The sequence below is a fragment of the Ambystoma mexicanum genome, chromosome 7q (genome assembly GCF_040938575.1).
Source record: "Ambystoma mexicanum isolate Mex_15411 chromosome 7q, UKY_AmexF1_1, whole genome shotgun sequence".
NCBI lineage: Eukaryota > Metazoa > Chordata > Amphibia > Caudata > Ambystomatidae > Ambystoma > Ambystoma mexicanum.
Window position 1 is genome coordinate 1166245625 of NC_090941.1, and position 22955 is coordinate 1166268579.

Below are 22955 nucleotides of genomic sequence, written 5' to 3' on the forward strand. Positions count from 1 at the left end.
TACTGTTCTGGGGTCCTGGCGGCAACTGGCGCACACGGGCTCCTGTTTATTAACCGTGCATGCATGGCCCATAACGAAGCTCACGCATGCGCATTACAATGCGTATTGCGCTGCAACATTCCTCTTTTTCTTTAAAGAACAGAGAAATAACACAAAACCTGAGATCACATGGCCCAACAGGGGCTGACACTGTGTTTTACACATACTTGCAAACCGATAGACCCAACGTGAGTCATTAAAATTGTCCCTGTGGCTCAGGGATCCGTGTCCATTATGAATTCCTGAAATTGTGCCGGACACCTGCGCCCTTGCCTGCTCGTATACCTCCTGCTGACTCCCTGGGCCGGACGTGGGGAGTCCATGGGTGGTGGGTCCCCGCCACCTTCGCCGTCATCGGCTGCTGCACTGGCCTCCAAGTTTCTCGGCCCAGTGTCTATCGGGTCCACATTTGCGACTCTCAATTTTCTTGAAGTACGACACGTTCCGTGTCACTGTCCCTCTTTCATCTGTGGCAGTCACCATGGACCCTTTTACGTGTGTTACACCCATGGGCTTTGGTTCATAAGTGAGGGATAATTTCCCCTCTGAGTGACGGTTGCACACCAGCACCGTGTCCCTCACTGAGATAGTGGGATGTCAGAGATTTCTCTGGGCACTCTCCCGCTCATTGTGTACTTGTCGCTCCTCCTGGACTCTTTAGTTGTCGATGCTTCCCGGCTCCCTCCCCTCAACTTTGGGAATGAGGCCTCTGGGGCACCGCTTGAAAAGTGCTTCCGCTGGTGCCACTCCCGCGGATTGATGTGGAGTCGCTCTGTACTCCCGGAGGAACTGAAACAGATTTCTTTGTAGTTCTCCCACTTCATTCAGCGATATCCTGAACACCTTGTTCAAAGTTCGCATGAACCTTTCAGCCTCGCCATTTGCCCTTGGCCAGAGAGGGGTTATCTTGCAATGCTTTATCCCACACTCCTCCATGTCATTTTCGAACTGTTGGCCTTGAAAAGGGGGTCCATTATCTGAACACAGTTCGACAGGGAAACTGTGGGTGGCAGATTCTCTCCAGGGCCTGGATCGTGTGGTCACTGGCTGTGGACTCCACAAGTTCTATTTCAGGATACCGGGACCACTGATCAATCACGGCCAAAAAGTATGTGCCCCTCCCTGTGGACCCAAAATCTATGTGTACTCTGCCCCATGGTTGCTCACTCCTAGCCATGGATTGGATGTGGGGATCCTTTGCTGCTGGGCTGGCTGCTTGGCACGGAATGCACTGACGAATGTACTCATCGACCCGGCGATCCATATCCGTGAACCACACTTTGGCTCGCAGGCGGGCCTTAGTCTTTGCTGTGCCCTGGTGGACCTTGTGAGCCAACTCAAGCACCTTCCCCACCTTTGCTCGTGGTACCACAATTTGGTGCCCTCGACAGCTCATTTCAGGCTCGCCATAGCGCTTGCAAGTCCTGCTGAGCTCCTCTCTCCCTCTGGGTGTTGTTGGCCAATATGCCCTTCCAGTCTCCGCTGTCCATGGCAGCCATGATGAGTTGGAGTACCTCATCTGTTCGGGATGTGTCTGCCAATTCCGGGATGGTCAGTGCTATAGGCATGGCAGCCTCCACTACGTGGCGGACAGCCTCCGCACAGTCATCTTCTTCAATTCTTTCCTGAGTATTGCCGGAGCCAGGGTGTCAGGATAAATAGTCTTTAACCCATACTCTATCATAGAGAGCATCCACCTCTCGATCCGTTGCGGAGGCTTTGATGATCCATCGGCCATAATGGGGATCAGTGGTTTGTGGTCCGTAATCACTGACACGGGCTTGCCCAAAATATATAAACGAAAATGCTTACAGCCCCATAAAATTGCAAGTGCCTCTCTCTCAATCTGAGAGTATCGCTTTTCAGTGTCCATCAGGGCCTTGCTGGCGTAAGCTATCGGATGCATTTGGCCTTGTGCATCAGGTTGTAACAGCACCGCCCCTAGTCCCACGGGACTGGCATCCACAACTAGCTCAGATTCCTTTTTGGGATCAAAATAGGCCATTGTTTCATCTACCGTTAGGGCTGCTTTGATAACGTCAAACGCCTTCTGTTCCCTGGCAGACCATTCCCATCACTCCTGGTGAGAGCCCTTAACGGTTCCAAAAGCAATGCTAGATCCCGGATAAATCAGTCACAATAATTCACCATCCCCAGAAAGCTTCTAATGTCTGAAGGAGACTCTGGGGGTGTTGCCACTTTGATATCACATACCTTTTCTGGGTCCGGGGAAATGCCTCCCGCATGGAACACAAACCCAAGAAATTCTATTTTGTCTCTGAAGAACTGACATTTACCTTTGTGTAGAGTCAGGCTCAACTCGCGTATTCTGTCCATGGTTCTCTCAAGCCTCTTCATATGCTCTGCTTCGGATGCAGTAAAAAGTAAAATGTCATCGCTTAGATTTATGACCCCTTTTAGCCCTGCAAGCGCCCCTCGGATCACATTCTGAAAAACTTCAACGGCCGACGATATACCAAAGCTGAGTCTCTTGAATTGGTACAGGCCCTCATGTGTTGTGAATGTTGTGATGGAACGAGACTCCGGATGCAGCTCCAGCTGATGGTAACCAGAGCAGAGGTCCAGTTTGGAAAATACCTTGGCACCCTGAAGTTCACCTGCTCTGTCGTCCAGTGTCGGTGTCGGGTGTCGCTCTCGACGGATCGCCATGTTGGGCAATCTCATATCTGCGCAGATGCATACAGCACCCGGTTGTTTAGGCTTGGCCGCCACAACGATTGGGGACACCCAAGGAGTGGGGCCCTCGACCCACTCGACTATGTCCATATCTATAAGTGCTTGAAGCTCCTGCGCTCTCAGGTGGAAAGGAATTCTCTGATGTTTTAATGCTGTGGGTCTCACCGACTCAATATGGAGACATATTGGGTCGCCCTTGAGTTTGCCAACCCCTTGGAAAATGTCTGCATACCACGCAGTGATGTTCTAGACATCCGATACACAGACATGGCAAAATGCACAATATTGAGAGCTTCCGATGCCGCACAGCTCAACAGCGAGTGCGGACTCGCCTCTGTCACAAACAATCTTGCTTTTATGGAGTGTTGTCCATGAGTGACTTGTGCTACAAAAGCCCCTCTCAATGTCAAAGGTGTGTCACCCCCAAACGTATAAATTCTGGCTTTAGTTCCCTCGAGTACTGGTGGACCCGGTAGTGCCTCGTAGTGTCCTGCCGCCAGGACACATACAGATGCTCCAGTGTCTATTAGCACAGGTGTCAGAGTTTCCCTGATATTGACCACACATGTGGGTTGGCGTCTCTTTCTTGACCCCGCTGCAATGTTGGAGATAAAGAACACTTCACCTTCCTCTTCTTCCGTGATGTCAAGTTCCTGCATACCTTGCTCTACTGTTGCAACACTTTTCAGCTTTCTCGGGCCACCTGGCTCTCGCTGGGCCCCTTGATGCAGCTACTGGCACGGCTGCCCTGCAAACCCTTGCATAGTGTCCTGACACCCCACAGCTACCACACACTCTCGCCTTCACCGGACACTCACCAGCATGGGGAAGTTCATATCCACTAAACTGACAGGAGTGTGCCTGGTCAGGTTTTTGAGAACTCTTCTGCCTTCTAGTAGTCCATTGCGAATTTTGAGCTGTATTCATTGCTGAGCGTCCCACCGCAAAAGCTTCCTCACTCTTCCCAGAGCGAACTGTGGCATCCATTCGGGCCCCTCTACTTTCTGCCAGCTCATAGACTCTCCCCATGTCTAAAATCTGCGCCAGCGTCAGGCCAGGTTCATGAAGCACCTGCCATCTCAGCGTCCCTGAGGTGCACCCTTGGAGGAGTTGATTCCACACCATGCCCTCTTCGTTCTCCCACCTGCACGTGCTGGCTAACTTTCGTCTCAACCTCCCACAGAACTGATTCAATGTCTCCTCCCCAGATTGTCTCTCTGCACACATGACAAACCTGTCGAAATCCTGGTTCGCCAGTGGTAGAAAATGTTCTTTGAGAGCATTCTTAACTTCATCATACGTTGTTGCCTGTGAGTTGAGCGACTCAAAAATACGATGCGCCTCAGATCCTGCCGAATATAGCATGGTCACCACCTTGGCATCATCTTTAGTCTCTCCAGTGGCCCTGACGAACATCTCAAGATTTGTGACCCACAATAATTTCGGACCCAATTTGGACAGGGGTCCTGACAGGTCAAATTCAGGCATTGGTGCCAAAGTTCCTTGCTGTCGGCGTGATGGTTGCGCTGGTGCGAGCACCTCACTTGTAAGTATGAGGCCGCAAGTCTGTCACCCACCTGGTGAGTCCTGCACACTAGGGCTGGATAAATGATGTCTGCAGGACTTGGATGGCACGTGGGAGCACACTAGGCCACTAGCGAGCTCATTATTAGGCTGTCAAGCACTTTGTCCATCAAAATGCACCCTTCCGATATTTAGCCACAGCCATCTGATATCAGACAGCTGTGGGATGTCCAAAAATTGTCCCAAGGTAAAACGACCAGCGCACGAGCACCCAAGAGGGCCGCAACTGTCATGTTTCTGAAGAAAATGGCGGCTGCGTAGGAGCCGGCACCTAGCAGGCAATGTCGATGGAATGTTTACTGCTATGAAACTTTGTTTCAAGATTCCACCACCCCCACTCAGGGCCTTTCTCGTCGCCAATAATGTTTATGAATGCCCCAGGCCGCGCAGTCACATAAGCACGCAAATGTACTCACAAATACTCGGACACGTTTTACTGTTCTGGGGTCCCGGCGGCAACTGGCGCACACGGGCTCCCGTTTATTAACCACGCATCTGTGGCCCATAGCGAGGCTCACGCATGCACATTACAATGCGTATTGCGCTGCAACAGGTGGTGCGGCTGAACATCCTCCATCCTGTTCGGAGGTGGCTGCAGCAATGCAGGCTGCTTTGAGTGATGGGGGAATGGTAGAAAATTGCAAGGGTGGGCTTCTCACCATTTACATGGGGAGAGCAAGGTCTTGGACAATGGTTCTAGAGTCAAAGTAGACTCGACAGGGTTTGTTATGCGGAGCTGAGGGAGCTTGTGTTTTTAGTAATATCAACCTTAAAATAGATGTTGTGTTTGAGGGTGAATCTAAAAGGATTTACACCTTGGGTGCGTTGGGGTTTTAGTCTGTCAAGATTAATTTATGAAAGCCAGTTTTAGACTTTGTGTGCATGCAGACACGAACAGGAGAAATTACCTCTGTGACATCTCCGGGATCCACATTCCTGGGTCAGATAATGCGAGGCATTGTGTTATGTTATGTTACTTGGCATTTATATAGCGCCTTATGTATCATTGGTATGACCTCAAAGCGCTGGTAGGTTGAACGCCCTCGGGAACCGCAGTTCAAACCAGTAGAGAGAGAGAGTGTCGACTGGTGCGTGGGCGCACCGGATATGTGTGCAGCAGATGTGGTTGTTGTTTGAAAGCTGATTTTTAGCAGTAGGTGTAGTGCTGAGGAAATCAGTTGGATGTGTTCAGTCTGGAGGGTGGACACCCAGACTGAGTTCTGGCCGCGTTAGGCCTGAGGAGGCGCCTAAGCTAGCCGGTATGTGCTCCGCTAGCTGTGTTTTATTAGGATGATGAGGTGTTTGTGGGGTCATGTTAGTATGAGAACAGCTAGTCCGAATGTGTCATAGCATAGCTGTGTTCTAGTTGAATGATGGTGTATAGAAGAAAGTAAGCGTAGTGGTGTGATATGGTGGTTATCAGTAAAAGCACCTGAGACCAGGCACGTGAGCAGGACAGTGGGGACGTACATAGCGACATAAATATACATAGCAACAGGATGGATAGAGGTATGCAATTCTATCTAGATGTGATGCAGGCTAAAGTTCACAATTTCATTTAAGTGTGATGCAAGCTAAAGTTCACCATTTCATCTAAGTGTGGTGCAGGCTAAAGTTCACCATTTCATCTAAGTGTGGTGCAGGCTAAAGTTCACCATTTCATCTAAGTGTGGTGCAAGCTAAAGTTCACCATTTCATCTAAGTGTGGTGCAGGCTAAAGTTCACCATTTCATCGAAGTGTGGTGCAGGCTAAAGTTCACCATTTCATCGAAGTGTGGTGCAGGCTAAAGTTCACCATTTCATCTAAGTGTGGTGCAGGCTAAAGTTCACCATTTCATCGAAGTGTGGTGCAGGCTAAAGTTCACCATTTCATCTAAGTGTGGTGCAGGCTAAAGTTCACCATTTCATCGAAGTGTGGTGCAGGCTAAAGTTCACCATTTCATCTAAGTGTGGCGCAGGCTAAAGTTCACCATTTCATCTAAGTGTGGTGCAAGCTAAAGTTCACCATTTCATCTAAGTGTGGTGCAGGCTATCTTTCACAATTCTATCTAGATGCGACGCAGGCTAAAGTTCACAATTCTCTCCTGGTGTTGGATTTGTTAACATCGACAAGTATGGTAAAGGCAACATTTTCAATCCTTTCATGAATATATTCAGGCTGATGGTCACAGGTCTTTCTGAGTATGCCTGGTGTAAGTCTATGGCAGTCTATATTAAGGAAAGGTAAGGTAGAGTGACAGGGGCTTTCTGGATTAGAGTAATTGCTCTACACCCCACCCATGCCACACTTAAAGCTTTTGATGGTGTCTGTTTGCTGCTTGCTTCCCATGAGGACACCTGCAGACACGCCTTGAGGCTGCCAATGTAGGAGCCGCCCTTTGCCTTGGGGCCCTGAGCCGAAGGGGCCGCCGGGCAGAGGGCTGCCCTGGAAGGGCCAGTTATGTCCAGATATGTTAGCCAATGGGAGGTGGAGGGCGGGGAAACATCAGGAAGTGCCACACAAGCATGGGGAAGGAGATTTTACGTTTGTCCCCCCCCACCAAAAATTGGGCCGCAAATGGAGTCGCTGGGAATCAGTTGCATTAATCTTCTTCATCCTGAAAAAATGGGGGTCACAGACCCATGCAGGTGTAATTGCAGGGCCTACGGGCCAATGGAAGATGCTGGGCGGGATGGTAGGCTATTGGAGGGGGGACAGGGACCAGATTGGAGGGACACAGGAAACAGGAGGAAAACAAAATAATAATTTTTAAAAAAGGACACATAACACACGCAGGTAAGGGGGAGGACTGGCCTACCACACGGCCACTGGTGCCGTGGAGTGAACGGGTGAAAAGAAGCCTCAAATGGGGTCAAAGGCACTGCACTTACCGTGTGCTCAACGACCACGCTGGAGTGAGGGCCAGCAATGGGGGTCATAGATCCATGCAGGTGTAATTGCAGGGCCTACGGGCCAATGGAAGGCGGGAAGAGGGGGGCAGGGAGAGCGGAAAACATGCACTGAGGTCAGCTACAGTCCATTGACATCCCAATGAAACCCACACCACCTTTCACCTACGAGGCGCTGATTGTCATTTCCAATTTTCAATGTGAAGGTACAGGAAGGTATATTTTGGGGAGATTCTGTCACTGCTCCTATATGGTGAACTCCACGATACGCTCATTTGTATTTGTCAATGGTTTGAAACACTAGGAATTGAGCAGTGAGTAACATGAAATAACTTTGAATAGAAAACTGTTGTTTGAAGATGTTAAGATGGCGTTTGGCTTTGAGGAATGTCTGAAAACGATAAAAAGGGGATCATGAAACAGAGAAACAACATTGTCCTTTCCACAGAATGCAGCATTAGACAAGTGATGAGGAAGGAGGCGGCAAATACTACATGGTGGCAATGGCTGCAGAGAAAACCAGGAGAGCAATCATGTGCAAGGAGCTTGCTGATCTTGATCTCACTTACAGCGCTGAAATGACAGTGACCACTAATACAAAACAGATGTAATATAAGGGTCCTTTATAGCACCTGTGTGCCACTATTGGTGGCCTTGCTGCGCTTGGCTCTGTAAGAGAACAGGGGGGAGGGTTTCATTAGCGGGACAGTGGAAAGGCAGATGCAAAGCCTGTGGTGTTGATAAATGCAGCTTTGAAGTTCCTGGTTCCCGAGTGTCAATCTGCTTTCGATGGGTTTTGCCGAAGAGATTTGGGAGTATATTAGCCATAGGGAAGAGGCCACGATCTGATAGACTACAGTGCATATGTATGACAAGGTGATAAGTGCGAGAGGGTGGGGGGAAGAGGGAGCAGTGCAATAGTGGGAGCCCCACTGGTGGGGGAGGTCAGTGCTATTCAGGCCAGGACGGCAAGTGCCAGGGAAAAAAAGGGGCGAGGGGAGGAAAGTGCAGTGGACAGGAGGGATCGTTTGGGATAGTCCGGGAAAGGACGACCGAGGGCAAGTGTTAGCATAGGAAACTGGCAGGGGCTAGATAGAGATACAGCTAGAGGAGACGGCATTGCCTTCATTGCTAAAACTAAATTGGGGCTAAGGGCCTTGACAAATCCTCCATTCCCCTTAGGAGAACTCTTGACAACCTCAGTCAAACTGCCACTCACAGCATCACAAACTATAACTATGCATCTTATGTACAGACCACCTGGCCCTATATCAACATTCGAGGAAGATATCACTTCTCTATTTACCACTAACACAAAACTGTGCTCTCAAATTATAGTATTAGGACACTTTAATCTCGGTCTCAACGACTTGAATGATGCGAATGTCTCTGCATTCGCCAATACTATCACTGAACTAGGCTTCACTCTTACACGCTAATACATGCTAAAGAAAGAACCTTAGACTGGGTTGCGGACCTCAATTGCATGACTACAATAATGTCTAACGAAGCATGTGCCTGGACTGATCATCACCTTATATCCTTCACAATACAAGACAGTTCACAACCTAATCACATGAACCTTCTGGCCCCTGCAGCACTCACTAGAAACCAGTGTTATATAAACGTGGAAAACATACTACCGTTTCTCCATCCTATCACTAATCCTACATCTATTAATACAGACCCAGCAGCTCCAGTATACTTATACAACTCAATGCTCAATCAAGCTTTTGAGAAAATAGCACCCCTAAAAATGTGTCAAAGTAAACCACGAGCTCACCTCAATTCCTGGTTCACCCCAAATCTTAATGCACTACAGAATGAAAAAAGGAGCACGGAATCACTATGGAAAAATAACCCCACGGTGTTAAACAAGAATAATCTCACCAAAATAGCCAGAAGATATACATCTGAGATCCTCCAAACTAAAAGAGATATTTATAATGACAGAATCAGCAAAGCTAGTTCAAATACAAGAGAACTCTTTGTCATTCTAAGGGAACTACAGTCCCCTCCTCTTGCAACTGATACCTGCATCAAGGACAAGACTTAGTGTACCAATATTCAAACTGCGCTATCCAACAAAATATCTCTTCTACAAGAAAAAATAGAAGTTAAAAAACGACACCTTTCTAATGACCTACCATTGCAGGAGTCACTGACGATTCCCACAAAACCATGCAATCGGTTTAAATTTGCCCTGGTCACTATCCACGGAGCGGAGGACATAATAGCCTTCCTTAAACCATCAAGATGCCAGGGGAACACATGCCCGGCAACAATAATCAAAGAGGCAGCTAGGGACCTAGCCCCATTCATCACTACATTAATCAACTCCTCATTTGACTCTAGTACTGTCCCGACCAATCTAAAGGATGCATGGGTCCTACATCTCTTAAAAAAAACCTAATCTTGACCCTAACATTCCTACCAACTACAGACCTATACAAACTGTCTCTTGAAAATCTTACACAAGGCAGCATACCTACAGATACAGGCTTATCTTGAGGCTAACAATCTTCTGGGACTCTGTCAGTCAGGCTTTATACCTAAACACGACACAGAATCGGCGCTTATTGACTTGAAAAATCAAATGGATGAGATGAAGGACAATGGGAAACTAGCCCTACTCCTCCTACTAGACCTGCCGCCGCTTTTGATTTAGTTGACCACAAAGTGCTCTGTAGTCACTTGTCATCAGCTGCCCACTTTTCTTCTGAAGCTACTGCCTGGATTCAATCTTTCCTGGATAATCGCTCCATGAGAGTCTTTTCACCTATTGCATCTGTCGAGCCTGTACCAATAACCTGTGGAGTACCGCGGGGCTCGTGCGTCTCTCCCATGGTGTATAATATTTTCACCAAGCCTCTTTTTGACAACCTTGACAATCTGGGTGTCACCTACAATAACTATGCAGATGACACTCAGATTCTCATTCCCATCTCGGGTGTTTATGGCGTTAGGCCTCACTACGAGACCGGCGGTAGCCATGCTGGTAAAATCGGCATGGCTGCCGCCTGAATAATTTTTATTGCAGCGTCTGGGAATGGGAAATTACCGGGGCATTATGGTCCGGGCGGACCTAGTAATTGCCCATTCCTGGGCACTAGAAAATATTGCTCCCCATTCCCAGGCATGCAGAAAGGTACCCACGAGCAGACCTCGTAGTTTGCCGGTCCGGTAACAAAGGCATCAGCAAGCTTACCGGTACCGTTGTTACCGGAGCGGCAAGCTTATAATGAGGCCCATTGACTCTACCCTGTTGAATAAAATCTATCTTACTATCCAAGCTTGGAAGGCCACTCACGGCCTCTGTCTTAACAACTAAAAGACAGAGCTCCTTCTCACTGGCTCGTCAGTAAGACTGAATAAATTAAGCAACCAGTTTAAATCATTCAACATTGACAGCATAAATATCAAAGTATCTAATGCGATAAAAACCTTGGGCTTTTACCTCGACTCAGCATTGAACTTGAACAGACAAGTCAATGCCACCCCTCGACTACAGCTTACGCATGTAAATTAATTAATGCGTGTAAACCATTTATTTCTACAGAAAGTTGTATTTCCTTGGCAAGAGCATTAATTCTCTTGAGATTAGACTATTGTAATGTACTCTATCTAGGGTCAAGCAAACACAATGTTAACAAATTGCATATACTGTAAGATGATGCTCTAAGAACTGCGCTAGGTATCCTTAGAATGCAGCAAGTCTCGGATGCCAGACATATCACTAAATGGCTATCAGTCAAGGATAGAATCCACTTCAAATCATTATCCATCACCTACAAATGTCTCTCCAATTCCGCCAAATTCTTTAAAAATACATTGGAACCACCTACCAAAACTTTGCACTCCCATTGCCTCAAGGTTCCCAGATACAAGCTTAAGAAAGCAGGGGGGAGTAGCTTTCCTGTTATGGCAGCACAGCTGTGGAATGCTATGCCTGTAGCCTTACGATCAGACCCTTCCTATTATAGCTTTAGAAAAAAGACTAAAATCTGGCTCCTTTCTATGGCTATATAACCATGCAGTACTCTGATATCTGTGTACATATACTTCTGCTCTGCCTGTTTGTAAATATCTGTATAGTAACCATGTAATTTCACAGTGGAATACAACTTTCATAATATTGATTTGTAAATAATGTACCTCTTCTACTTTGTAACATGTGCTTAACTTCTATGGAACTTGAAAAACGTGCCCAGATACCCCCGGGTTTGGTGGTCCATATAAATAAATAAATAAAAAAACAAACATATCCATTGGCAGAGTACTCACACACATTGCACTCAATTGCACATCCATCCCTGGCCACCAATATTCTTGTCTAACTAATTGCTTGGTCTTGAACATGCCGTGATGCCCCTAATGCACCACTTTCAATGTTTCTCCTCACCCCTTCGAGGGACATATCTTATCACCTCTCAGCACCATACGCCCCTGTACATAGAGTTCATAAACAATCAGTCTCGCAGCTTCAGGAGATGTTCCTTTCTGTATATAGTCACTCTTGCACCCGCCTACTCATTTCTCTTTCACCTCCATGGTGTCCAATAGCAGAGCTTCACCTCATTCCTCCTCAGACACCAATCTCTAATACCTGATCATCATCTTCATCACCCTCATCCTGTCCTGCAACTACAAGGGTCAATCGCAAAGACCATCTGCCACCCTATTCCAAACCCCAGGCACATACTCTACATCCCAGGTATATTCTTGCAGTCCTGTAACCCACTTCCTTATCCTAAAAGACATCCGACCTTTGGTACTAAGTATCTCCTTTAAAGGTTTGTGATTTAGATGAACTGTAAACTTAGCAATTGCCAATTTGACAGTTAACAGTTCTTTCTCTATTGTGAACTAGGTCCGCTCTGCCTTCTTCAATACTCTTGATGCAAATGCCATGGTACGTTCTTTTCCTTCAGCACTCTGTCATCATAGTGCTCCTAAACTATGGTTGCTGGCTTCTGCAGTTAATATACTCTTTTTAGCAGGATTATTACTTGGGATGGGTAAGCTGGTGATGTTGTTGGCATCTTCTTTTGGTCAAAATCCATACTTCGATATCTCATGCCATATTTTATGACTTTGTGGAACTTGCATTCCTCCCTACTAAGCATCATTTCTGCACCCTTCAGAATGTCCAAGGGCCTCATCACAAGTTGGGTGATAGCCCTTAAATGCAGCAGTAACGCTATTACCACTGCATTTAAGGGTTGGCTCAATCATGAGTCGGGCAGAAAATTGGAGTTTTACCTCCAGCTTTTTGCTGGAGGTAAAAACCTCCAAGTTCCACCCGTTTTTGGCGCTATTAGCACAGCACTACTAGCGCCAAAAACCCACATTGGGTTAATGAATGGGGATTTTCTGCCCAACTCATGATTGAGCTAACTCGGAGCGAGTAGCGGTAATACTATTTCCATTGGCGGTACAGGCCCTTCTTTGCATAACCTCTATATGAGGGCATTATCTTGGAAACACAGAACACCCTTTTAATTGTTATGTTAATGTTAAAGGACATTTGTACAGCGCACTGTCACCACCGGAGTGGTCCTCTGGCGCTCTGGCGGCTCTGAAAGAGGAGGGGAGGTTGAGTTAGTGGGAGGAAGCAGGAAAAGTGCAAGAGCAGTGATGTGCGGTTGGCGGCCTCAGCCCGGTGGGTCCATTGGCTGGGCCTGGGGTGTTTGTGGCCGCTAGTCGTCATGTACTGTTGTGCAAGGCTATCTGGGTTTTTTTTTTTTATTGTTGCAATGTAGTGAACTAAGGGGTGGGTGAAAGTGTTGGTGGGATTGTCTGGGGTAGTTGACTCCGTCTCTGTGCGTGCCGCCTGTGTTACAGTCTATCCGGTGTCACCCGTCCAGGTGCCGTGGGAGTTGCTCTCTCGGATCGGGGATGTCCGTGTCTTTTCGGTTTAGTCATCATTTTTCCGGTTTTGGTTTCCAGGTTTAGTCTGTGGTGTTGTACAGCCAGGTTTTTAGTGATTTCCTGAATTTTAGGTGATCTTCAGTGTTGCTTATTTCTTTTGGGATGTTGTTCCAGGTTTTTGCGGTTAAGTGGTAGAAGGAGGTGCCTCCAAGTTTTTTCTTAAGGTATGGTTTGAGTTCCAGCTGGATTTCGTTGCTTGATCGGAGGGGTCTTGTTGGTTTGTAGACTATTTTCTTTTGTAGGAATTCTGCTCCTTGTCCGCTGATTGCCCTGTGCGTTATGCACATTGTTTTGAAGGTGATGCGATGTTTTACTGGGAGCCAGTGTAGTGTTTTTAGGGCTGGAGTGATGTGGTCTCTTCTGGATAGTTTGAGGAGTAGTCTTGCTGCTGCATTTTGGATCCGTTGCAGTTTCTTCAGGAGGTATTCTGGTATTCCGAGGTAGAGGCTGTTTGCATAGTCGATTTTTGACATGATTAGGGCGACGATAGTGAGTGTTTTGTGCGTGAAGGAGAGGAAAGGTAGAATTCTTCTTACCGTGTGGAGGAGGAAAAAGCATTTCTTCACTGTTGCATTTATTTGTGATTCCAGGGTTAGGTTGTTGTCCATTAGGACTCCAAGATTTTTTACTACCTTCGATGGTGTTGGTGCGTTTCCCATTTCTGTAGGCCATGGGATGGCGGTTCCGTTCTCTTGGTCTTTGGATATGATCATGATTTCTGTCTTTCCTGGGTTGATTTTCAGGTTGTTGGCATCCATCCAGTTGAAGACTTCTTTTAGACAGTCGGTTAGGGTTGAATGGTCGGCATCTGTGTCTTTGATTTTGCAGATGATCTGAGTGTCATCTGTGTAGTTGTAACATGTAATGTTGTATTCTTTGAAGATTCTGATGACCGGAGTCTGATAGTTGAAATATAGTGGAGAAAGTGAGGATCCTTGTGGCACTCCACAGTCGTTAACTCGTTTTATCCATACAGTTTCTGTTCTGTCTGCTAGGAATGATTTGGTCCAGCGTAGTGCTGTGTCTGTTATGCCTATGTCTTCTAGTCTTTTGGTCAGGGTGTCGTGGCTAACTGTGTCAAAGGCTGCGGAGAGGTCGAGCAGAATAAGGGCTGAGGTAGTGTTTGAGTCTGCGTTAGTTTTGCGGTTGTCCCAGATGGATAGTAGTGCTGTTTCCGTTCCTCTCGCTGGTCTGAAACCGATTTGAGCTTGGTCCAGCAGGTGGTGTTTTTCTACGTGTTCTTGGGTTAGTTTATATACGTAGGTTTCTAGAAGTTTTGCTGGGTAGGCAATGTTAGAGATCGGCCTGTAGTTGGAAAGGTCATCAACGTCCCCACTTGTTTTTTTCAAGAGTGGCTTGTTGTATGCTGATTTGAAGATCTTCGGTACAATCTCTGTTGATAGTGATAGATTTAGAGGGTTTCTGTAGTGTTCTGCTGGCGATCCTTGTGCGAGGATTGATTTGTAGATGTCTCGGGGACAGGGGTCCATGGGTGATCCCGCTTTCTTGCTTCGTTTTACCAGCATTGCGAATGCCTCTGCTGATATTTCAGGGAAGCTTCGGAGTTTATGCTGTGGTTCCGTGTTAGGTTTGTTGGGTTGTATGTTGTGGTTGGTTAGTCGCTTTTGTATGGTTTGACGGATGTCAGTGTTTTTTTTTTTTTTAAGTGGTCTGCCAGGTCGCTGCATAGTTTTTCTGAGGGGGTTGGGGTGTTATCGCAGCCTGGTGGGTTTCTTATTTCTTCAATGATGCTAAACATTTCTTTTTGTGTGTTGGTGGCATTGTTGGTTCTGTCATCGTAATTTCTTCTCTTTGCCTTTTGAATTTCCTTCTTGTATGCACAGATTTGTTTCTGGTACAGTATTTTTTTTCCCTGGGTTGTATTCTTTCCTCCATTCCAATTCCATCTTTTTGTTTTCCTTTTTCATGTCGTTTAATAGTGGGGTGAACCATTTTGCCATTGCTCTTTTTTTTTGATGGGGTGAACGGTTTTTCTGGGGCGATCTTGTCTATTGTATCTGCGATCCATTTGTGCAGTATCTCTGCTTTCCCATCTAGGTCAGCTAGCTCCAGTTCTGTAGTTGAGGGTTTCATTAATTCCAGTTGTTCGAATAGGTTGCTTTCTTTGACATGTTTCCAGTTTCTTTTGGTGGTGGTTGTGAGTTTCGGATGTTGGATGTAGGCTTGGGTAGGCAGAGTGATCACGAATGGGATGATGAGATGGTCGCTCCACAGTATTTGTATCGGCGGTGCCGTGGTGATGAGTTTTTCTTTGGCAAAAATTGTGTCTATGGTGTGTCCTGCCGAGTGCGTTGCTCCTTTGACTAGTTGTCGTAGTTTCATGGTGATGAGTTGTTCAATTAGTGAGTTTTGGGAGGTGGCGTGGATGTCTTCAAACCAGATGTTGAAGTCCCCCAGGATGATTAGGTGTTCGTGGTTGATGGCTAAGTTGGTGATGGCTTCTATGAAGTTATCGACGAATGTTGCATCATATGTTGCCGGTCTGTATACCAGGATGAATGTGATGTTGGTTTTTGGGCTTGCTGTTTTAGGTGTATTACCATGGTTTCGCAGTTGAGGATGTTGAGAGGTTCATCGGTTTTTATTTTCAGGTGTTCTTTGAATGCTATAGCGATGCCTCCTCCTTTTTTGTTTTTTCTGTTTATTTGTAGGCATTTGAAGTCGGTCGGAAGGCAGCTTTGGAGTGTGATTTTGTAGTTGTCTTTCCAGCCATGTTTCTGTGATGAACAGGATGTCAATGCCGTTGTCGTCGAGTAGGTCGAAGATCTCTGAGTTTTTTGACATGGGTCTTGCGTTTATTAGATTGCAGTGAAGTTTGGAGGTGTTGTTTGGTTTGGGCTTTGTCGAGGTCGTCTTCCGCTTGGTGTTGAGGTTTCCTTCCTGGTCGGTCACTTGTTGGGCTGTGGGATTCAGCGTCTTCAAAAAATTCTTCTAGGTTTTGTCTTGGGTTTTTGGGTTTTCATCGGGTTCGTCTTCCGGGAGTTGTGGTTGTTGATTGAAGGTTCCTCTTGCTTTGGTGATGTAGGGGGTTATTGGGTCGGTCGTCTGTTTGTTGTTTGTGTTGGTCATCCTTCTTCTACTTGCTTGTGTTAGGTTGTTTGATGTTTCTGCTTCTAATCTTGGGTTGGATTGCCGTGGTGGCCAGTTGTCTGCAAGGTATGGAGTTAGGTAGAGGGATTTTTCTCTTCTCTCAGAGTTCCTTCGGTTTGTGTTCCTGTCTGTGGGGGTCCAGTCTATGGTTGTTCTAAGTTGCTGTTATGGAGTGTTTGTTCTTTCATCTCTTCGTCTTTTCCTTGGAATGGGTCGTTTGCGCAGCATTGTAGGATTGAGAGTTGTTTAGTCTTTGTTTGGTGACGTCTAGTTGGTCCTGCTTTGGTCTGGTTGTCTTTTGGTGTAGTGGCGGGTGAGGGGGTGTCCGCTACTAGTTTGGGCTCTGTCTGTGGGTGGTATTCCGGCTGAAGTTGGCGACTCGTTCAGTCGCTGTCCTAGGTGGGGAAGGGGGGTGGTAAGGGTTATTAAGTTGGGTGTTATCGGTGGCTCTCTTTACTGTCCGTCTCCCTGAGTGCGGTTCACTGTGGTGAGCAGGCTGTGTGGGTTGGGAAGGGTATCTGCTGGTTGAAGGGTGGCTTGGACGGGCGCAGCTTGGACTTTCGCCTTGTGATGCTAGAGGCCCTAGTCAGAGTGACCCACCACCGTAATTCACAGTGGGAGAGAGGCCTATCAATGCGGTTTGGAGATCAGACAATGCAATTTGGGCACAGAGGCCCTGCTAAGTTTGAGATACCTGTATAGTGGGAGAGAGGCCTATCAATGCGGCTTGAAGATCATACAATGGAATTTGGGCACAGAGGCCTGCTAAGTTTGAGACACCTGTATAGTGGGAGAGAGGCCTATCAATGCAGTTTGAAGATACTCAATGCAATTTGGGCGCAGAGGCCATGCTGTCAATGCAGTTTGGAGAACACACAATGCAATTTGGGTACAGAGGCCCTGCTAAGTTTGAGATACCTGTATAGTGGGAGAGAGGCCTATCAATGCGGCTTGGAGATCATACAATGGAATTTGGGCACAGAGGCCCTGCTAAGTTTGAGACACCTGTTTAGTGGGAGAGAGGCCTATCAATGCAGTTTGGAGATCGGACAATGCAATTTGGGCACAGTGGCCTGCTAAGTTTGAGACACCTGTATAGTGGGAGAGAGGCCTATCAATGCAGTTTGAAGATACTCAATGCAATTTGGGCGCAGAGGCCATGCTGTCAATGCAGTTTGGAGAACACACAATGCAATTTGGGTACAGAGGCCCTGCTAAGTTTGAGACACCTGTATAGTGAGAGAGAGGCCTATCAATGCAGTTTGGAGATCACACAATGCAAATTGGGCACATAGGCCTTGTTATCAATGCGGTTTGGGGCAACGGGGGTGATCACATTGTTAAACATTGGTTCGCCTAGTGGTCAGGTATCTAAGGTAGAGCTGTACCTCTCCCCAACCCAAGCCACCCTACCTTACTGGTCTTTGTAGTTGCTGGTTGACGGCTGGCCACTGGCTTCCCCTGCGGACACCTGCTGACACTTCCTGGAGCCGCCTCTGTTGGAGCCGCCCTTGGCGTTGGGGCCCTTAGCCGCAGGGCTGCACGGGCAAAGGGCTGCACTGGGAGGACCAGTGATGGAGGGTGAGAGGGCCAATGAGAACGTGCCTGGTCGGGTCGGGAGGCAGGAGGGAGGGAAAAGCGGGAGGGCTCGGATGCAGGGAGGGGGAGCTGGGTAAGTGGTGGTGAGCTGGGGGGGGAAGCGGGCCTGGCCGCGGGTGTTTCTGTCCTTGATGTCGGGGCCTGAGGGCTTGGGGGCTGCAGGGCCTTACCTGGGTAGCTGGGGTGGAATGAGCCGAGTGGCTCATGCAGGTCTCAGGGCCTGGACACACACAGAGCTAAGCTCCAATCAGGGCTCGGGTCGTGATGGGAGGTGGGAGGGCTGGGATGCAGGAAGGGGGATCTAGGTAGGGGGTGGCGAGCTGGGGGGGAAGCGGGCCTGGCCGCGGGTGTTTCTGTCCTTGTTGGGGGGGTCTGGGGGCCTAGGGGCTGCGGGGCCTTACCTGGGTAGCTGGGGTGGAATGAGCCAAGTGGCTCATGCAGGTCTCAGGGCCTGGACACACACGGAGCTAAGCTCCAATCAGGGCTTGGGCGGGATGGGAGGCGGGATGGCTGGGATGCAGGAAGGCAGAGCTGGGTAGGGGTGGCGAGCTGGGGGGGGAAGCGGGCCTGGCTGTGAGTGTTTCTGTCCTTGTTGGGAGGGCCTGGGGGCCTAGGGGCTGCGGGGCCTTACCTGGGTAGCTGGGGTGGAATGAGCGGAGTGGCTCACGCAGGTCTCAGGGCCTGGACACACACAGAGCTAAGCTCCAATCAGGGCTCGGGGGGGGATTGGATACAGGAAGGGGGTGCTGGGTAAGTGGTGGCGAGCTCTGGGGTAGCGGGCCTCGCCGTGGGTGTTTCTGTCCTTGTTGGGGGGGTCTGGGGGCCTAGAGGCTGCAGGGCCTTGCCTGGGGTGGAATGAGCCGAGTGGCTCACGCAGGTCTCAGGGCCTGGACACACACACAGAGCTAAGCTCCAATCAGGGCTCGGGGCGGGATGGGAGGCGGGAGGGCTGGGATGCAGGAAGGGGGAGCTGGGTAAGTGGTGGCGAGCTGGGGGGGGAGCGGGCCTGGCCGTGGGTGTTTCTGTCCTTGTTGGGGGTGCCTGGGGGCCTAGGGGCTGCAGGGCCTTACCTGAGTAGCTGGGGTAGAATGAGCCGAGTTGCTCACGCAGGTCTCAGGGCCTGGACACACACGGAGCTAAGCACCAATCAGGGCTCGGGAGCGGGATGGGAGGCGGGAGAGCTGGATGCAGGAAGGGGGAGCTGGGTAAGTGGTGGCGAGCTGGGAAGGGACGTGGGCCTGGCCGTGGGTGTTTCTGTCCTTGTTGGCTGGGCCTGGGGGCCTAGGGGCTGCAGGGCCTTACCTGGGTAGCTGGGGTGGAATGGACCGATTGTGGAAGAGCTAGTTCATTATGCACTCAGAAATCACAGCTGCTGAAATAAGGATGTAGGTGATTTGACCTAATCAGTGTTTTCGAAAGAGTGAAGTGACTGAATTATTATTTCTTTATTGCGAGGGGGTTTCCCAAGCAGCCCCCCCTTTTAGCCCATCCCAACATATATATAAAAACCTTTATTTTTGGTAAAAAAAAATGTAAAACAATTTGGTCACTTCTTCCTCGAAAACATTGGATTCAGTCACTTCTACAGTATTGCTGACACAAGGCCAAACGGCATTCTCTCACACTGAAATAATCCCTTTGGTTTTATGAAAGCAGTACGCATTTTAGATGATGGGTGAAGTTTGATCTGGTGGTATGCTGATTCTAGATCTGATGTACTAAATTCTTCGGCCTTGTCTATGGTTCCAGCATCTCTGTGGTGTTTAACACGTGCCTATCCGGCACTATACTTTTGTTCCATGGGTGCATCAATCAATGCAGAGTGTCAACTGAACATTGGGTTTACACAAAACTACTGAAGGTGAAACCCACTCTGATGATTCTGTCCTTTCTATAACTACTTGTCTCTCCATCTGTTTTCACAAGCTAATGGGAATGTTCCTTACTTTGTGTACTACTGGCACAGAACGTGCCTTCATGCTGATTTTATGCATTGTGAGGAACCTGAGGGCATCCTCCCATCTACTCCCCTTTGGTCTAACCCTCAGGTGGCCAGAGAAGGGCCATCGCTTTTGGATCCTGACTCTTGGGGTGGATATGCGAGGGAGGATCGCCTGGGTGGAGGGACTGTGGGGGGCGGGAGACAGATGCCTTTAGGTGAATCATGGTATCCCCCCTTTCTCTTGTCAAAATACACCCCCCTGCCTTTGTAGGTTATTATCAATCTTCCCCTCTTTTACACTCACCAACTGTCCCACATTCATGTTCCTTTAAGACTGGGATGAGGAAGAGGCAACTAGGAGTAATGCACACTTCCATCTGTGTGCACCACTTTGGTACTGGGACGAGGAAGAGGACTGTTGAACACCACTAGTGTTCAGGCATGTCCCATTGACAAAAGTAATTATGGTCAGGCAAAGGATTTGCACCTTCAGCCAATTGAGAGGTTACAGGTGCATATAAGCGGGCGAGACCCGCCTGGGGAGAAGGACGCGACAATCCAACGTGGAGTAGGCTGGAGAAGGGCTGGTGAAAATGACGCTGAGCACTGCAGGAGAACGAGAAGGACGCTGAAGCCAGAACGGGCTGCGAGAGAGTTGAGAGCACTGCAGATCCCTAAGCCACGTGTCCCCAGCTGGACATGGGGAACACAGAAGACTCCAAGATGCTGCAAACAGCAGCAAGAAGGTTCGGAAGAGGCGAGCCATGCCTGCCAAAGCTCCTGATGAGTGTAAAGGGAGTGAGAGAGAGCCGGAGAGGAAAGATAAAGCACCCAGAGGAACGGCCGTACACCGGTGAGTGACAGAGAGGGAACACTCATGCCAGCGCGCTCCATGGGATTGGTATGGGCAAAGGAAAATGCAGATCGAATGAAAACATATAATGGTTGCGTCTGGAGAGCAAATAGAAGATATTAAACACTGAAATAGCTTCAAAGTACTTAATGAGTTCCTAATTATTGAACTACGAAAAGATATGCAAAGTATATTAAACTAACCTAAGCAGTGAATAGAAAGTAATGTACATTTATGATCAAAATGAAAACAAGTAAAAGTATTAATGGACAATGTGGAAGTATGAGCCAAGTGAAAGCCAGTAATGAGAGCGTGTGAACCAAGTGAAAAGCAAATGATAAGCACTATTGGATAGTGTGAAAATAATGTGGTGGCAAGGAATGAACACCACAAAGTGAGTTGTATGAAAGTCACGGGTTAGCAGAGTCAAGAGACTGCCAAGTAGAAGCTGTTTTGAATATGGCCTAATGACACAGGTGCAGAAAGGAAGCTTTTGTTGACAGGAAAGTCCAATGAGAATCAATGAGCATCACAAAGTGCCACGGTTTATTGGTTGCGTGACCTGTGATAGGTGGATTGCCGTGTCCGACAACTGCGCCTAGACCGAGTAACCCCTACTTGGAGAGGACCAAGGAAAGTCAAAAGACTGAAGCTGTTTTGCCTAACAAGTGTTAAAGTGCGATCCAAGTGAATTGGTGAAAATCCCAAAAGGTTACCAAGTGGACTTGGAATCAATATTGAGAGCCAAGAAAGTTGAATTGACTGTGAATTTGAGGCTAGGAGAGCTGCCGTCTTTGGGAAGGGCACCCCAAGATTTTGTGAACTGTGTTGAACTTGGGGAAGGGAACCCTGAGGTCTTTTTGTGGAACATTTTTGAACTTGACGAAGGGGAAGCTGAAAAGCAAACCAGGCACTGGAAGAAGCTCAGAATTTCTAAATACTGTTTCTTTGGTTGGTGACATCCCTACACATTGCATATCTTTAGTTGTGAGGGCAAGTATAGGTTTTTGGACACAGGCAGACATTTGAGTTGAACTTAATGACACAGACTATCCTGAGTTTCTTTAGGTAGGGAATTCCCAACTTAGCATAGGGCAAGTTAGGTATTACTCCATCCTGACATTTAATAAATAAATCATTTTATTTTAGAAAAGTTAATGTTGTCTGTGTCTTACTTCATGATACCTTCACAAATGGTGTCAGCAGGGGGATGCGGTTCAACTGATACACGTTGGGGAACCCTTAAATTTGAAAAATTGAGTACCAGAGCATCAGACCCCCCCAGTAGGCATTAAGGGCTGTATTGGGTTTGATATTTGTAGCCACTGATTTGATCCTAATTCCAACCTCTGAAACTTAGATTGGCTCCAAAGTTGGGACTCACATGAAGGTTTGGAATTGATGTACTGGATGGGGTTATAAACCCAGACTTTAGAGCTGATGTTAATGTGTTATTACAGAACCATGGAAAAGACCCATTCCAAATCCCACAGGGGGATACAATTGTTAAAGGAGTGCTTGAGAGGGAAATGTTCCATTGGATCAAGGAAGATGCCGGGAAGGAGAGAATCAATAGAGGCACTCGAGGTTTCGGGAAGTCAGATGAAACACCTGATAATCCTCCAGTGCCTGAACCTCGAAAGGTCAAAGAGAATGCAACTGAAACCCTTGCCGACCTAGCCTTTGCCCAAAGGAATGACCTGTTGTTGGCTGAAGGCTTTTTACAGCTTACAACTGAACAAGGGGGCCACAGGAAATGAGGACCTTTTTTTTCTTTTTAAAACATGGTCTGATGTATAGAGGAGATTCCACTGCGGAAAGCTTAGTAAAACCCCAATTGGTTGTCCATAAGAGTCCCAAGCAAGTGGTCCTGGAAATAGCACATTCACACTTGACTGGAGGCCATTTAGGACAAAGACACAAGCCCAAATTACTAATAAGTTCTACTGGTCGGGAATACATGACATTAAAAACTTTATCCAGGCCTGCGAGATTTGCCATAAGACTAGTACTCATATGCCAACACCAGTTCTCTTGAATACATTCAAATTATTGAAATTCCAATTTCAAGAATTGGTATGGACATTGTAGCGCCATCAGAAACATTGGAATTAGGGGGCAAGTACATTTTGGTAATTAAAGACTATGCAACAAGATATCCAGAAGCCTTTCCCCTGAGAGCAAATACCACCCAGCAAATCCTGAAACACCTGCTCCCTTTCTTTTCCCGAGTGGGGTTTCCAAAATAAATACTGAAAGATCAAGGCTCGACCTTCACGAGGAAACCCATGGGGAAAGTTAAACAATTGT

General features: G+C 47.7%; 2 protein-coding genes across 2 annotated transcripts in view; one reads left to right on the forward strand and one right to left on the reverse strand.

Annotated features, from left to right (window-relative positions):
* LOC138528729 (zinc finger protein 271-like) overlaps positions 1–22955 on the reverse strand; it is a 507619-nt gene that overhangs the window by 277278 nt on the left and 207386 nt on the right. The gene's annotated exons all lie outside the window — the stretch shown is intronic.
* Positions 1–22955, forward strand: part of LOC138528821 (zinc finger protein 271-like) — a 163303-nt gene that overhangs the window by 103202 nt on the left and 37146 nt on the right. The gene's annotated exons all lie outside the window — the stretch shown is intronic.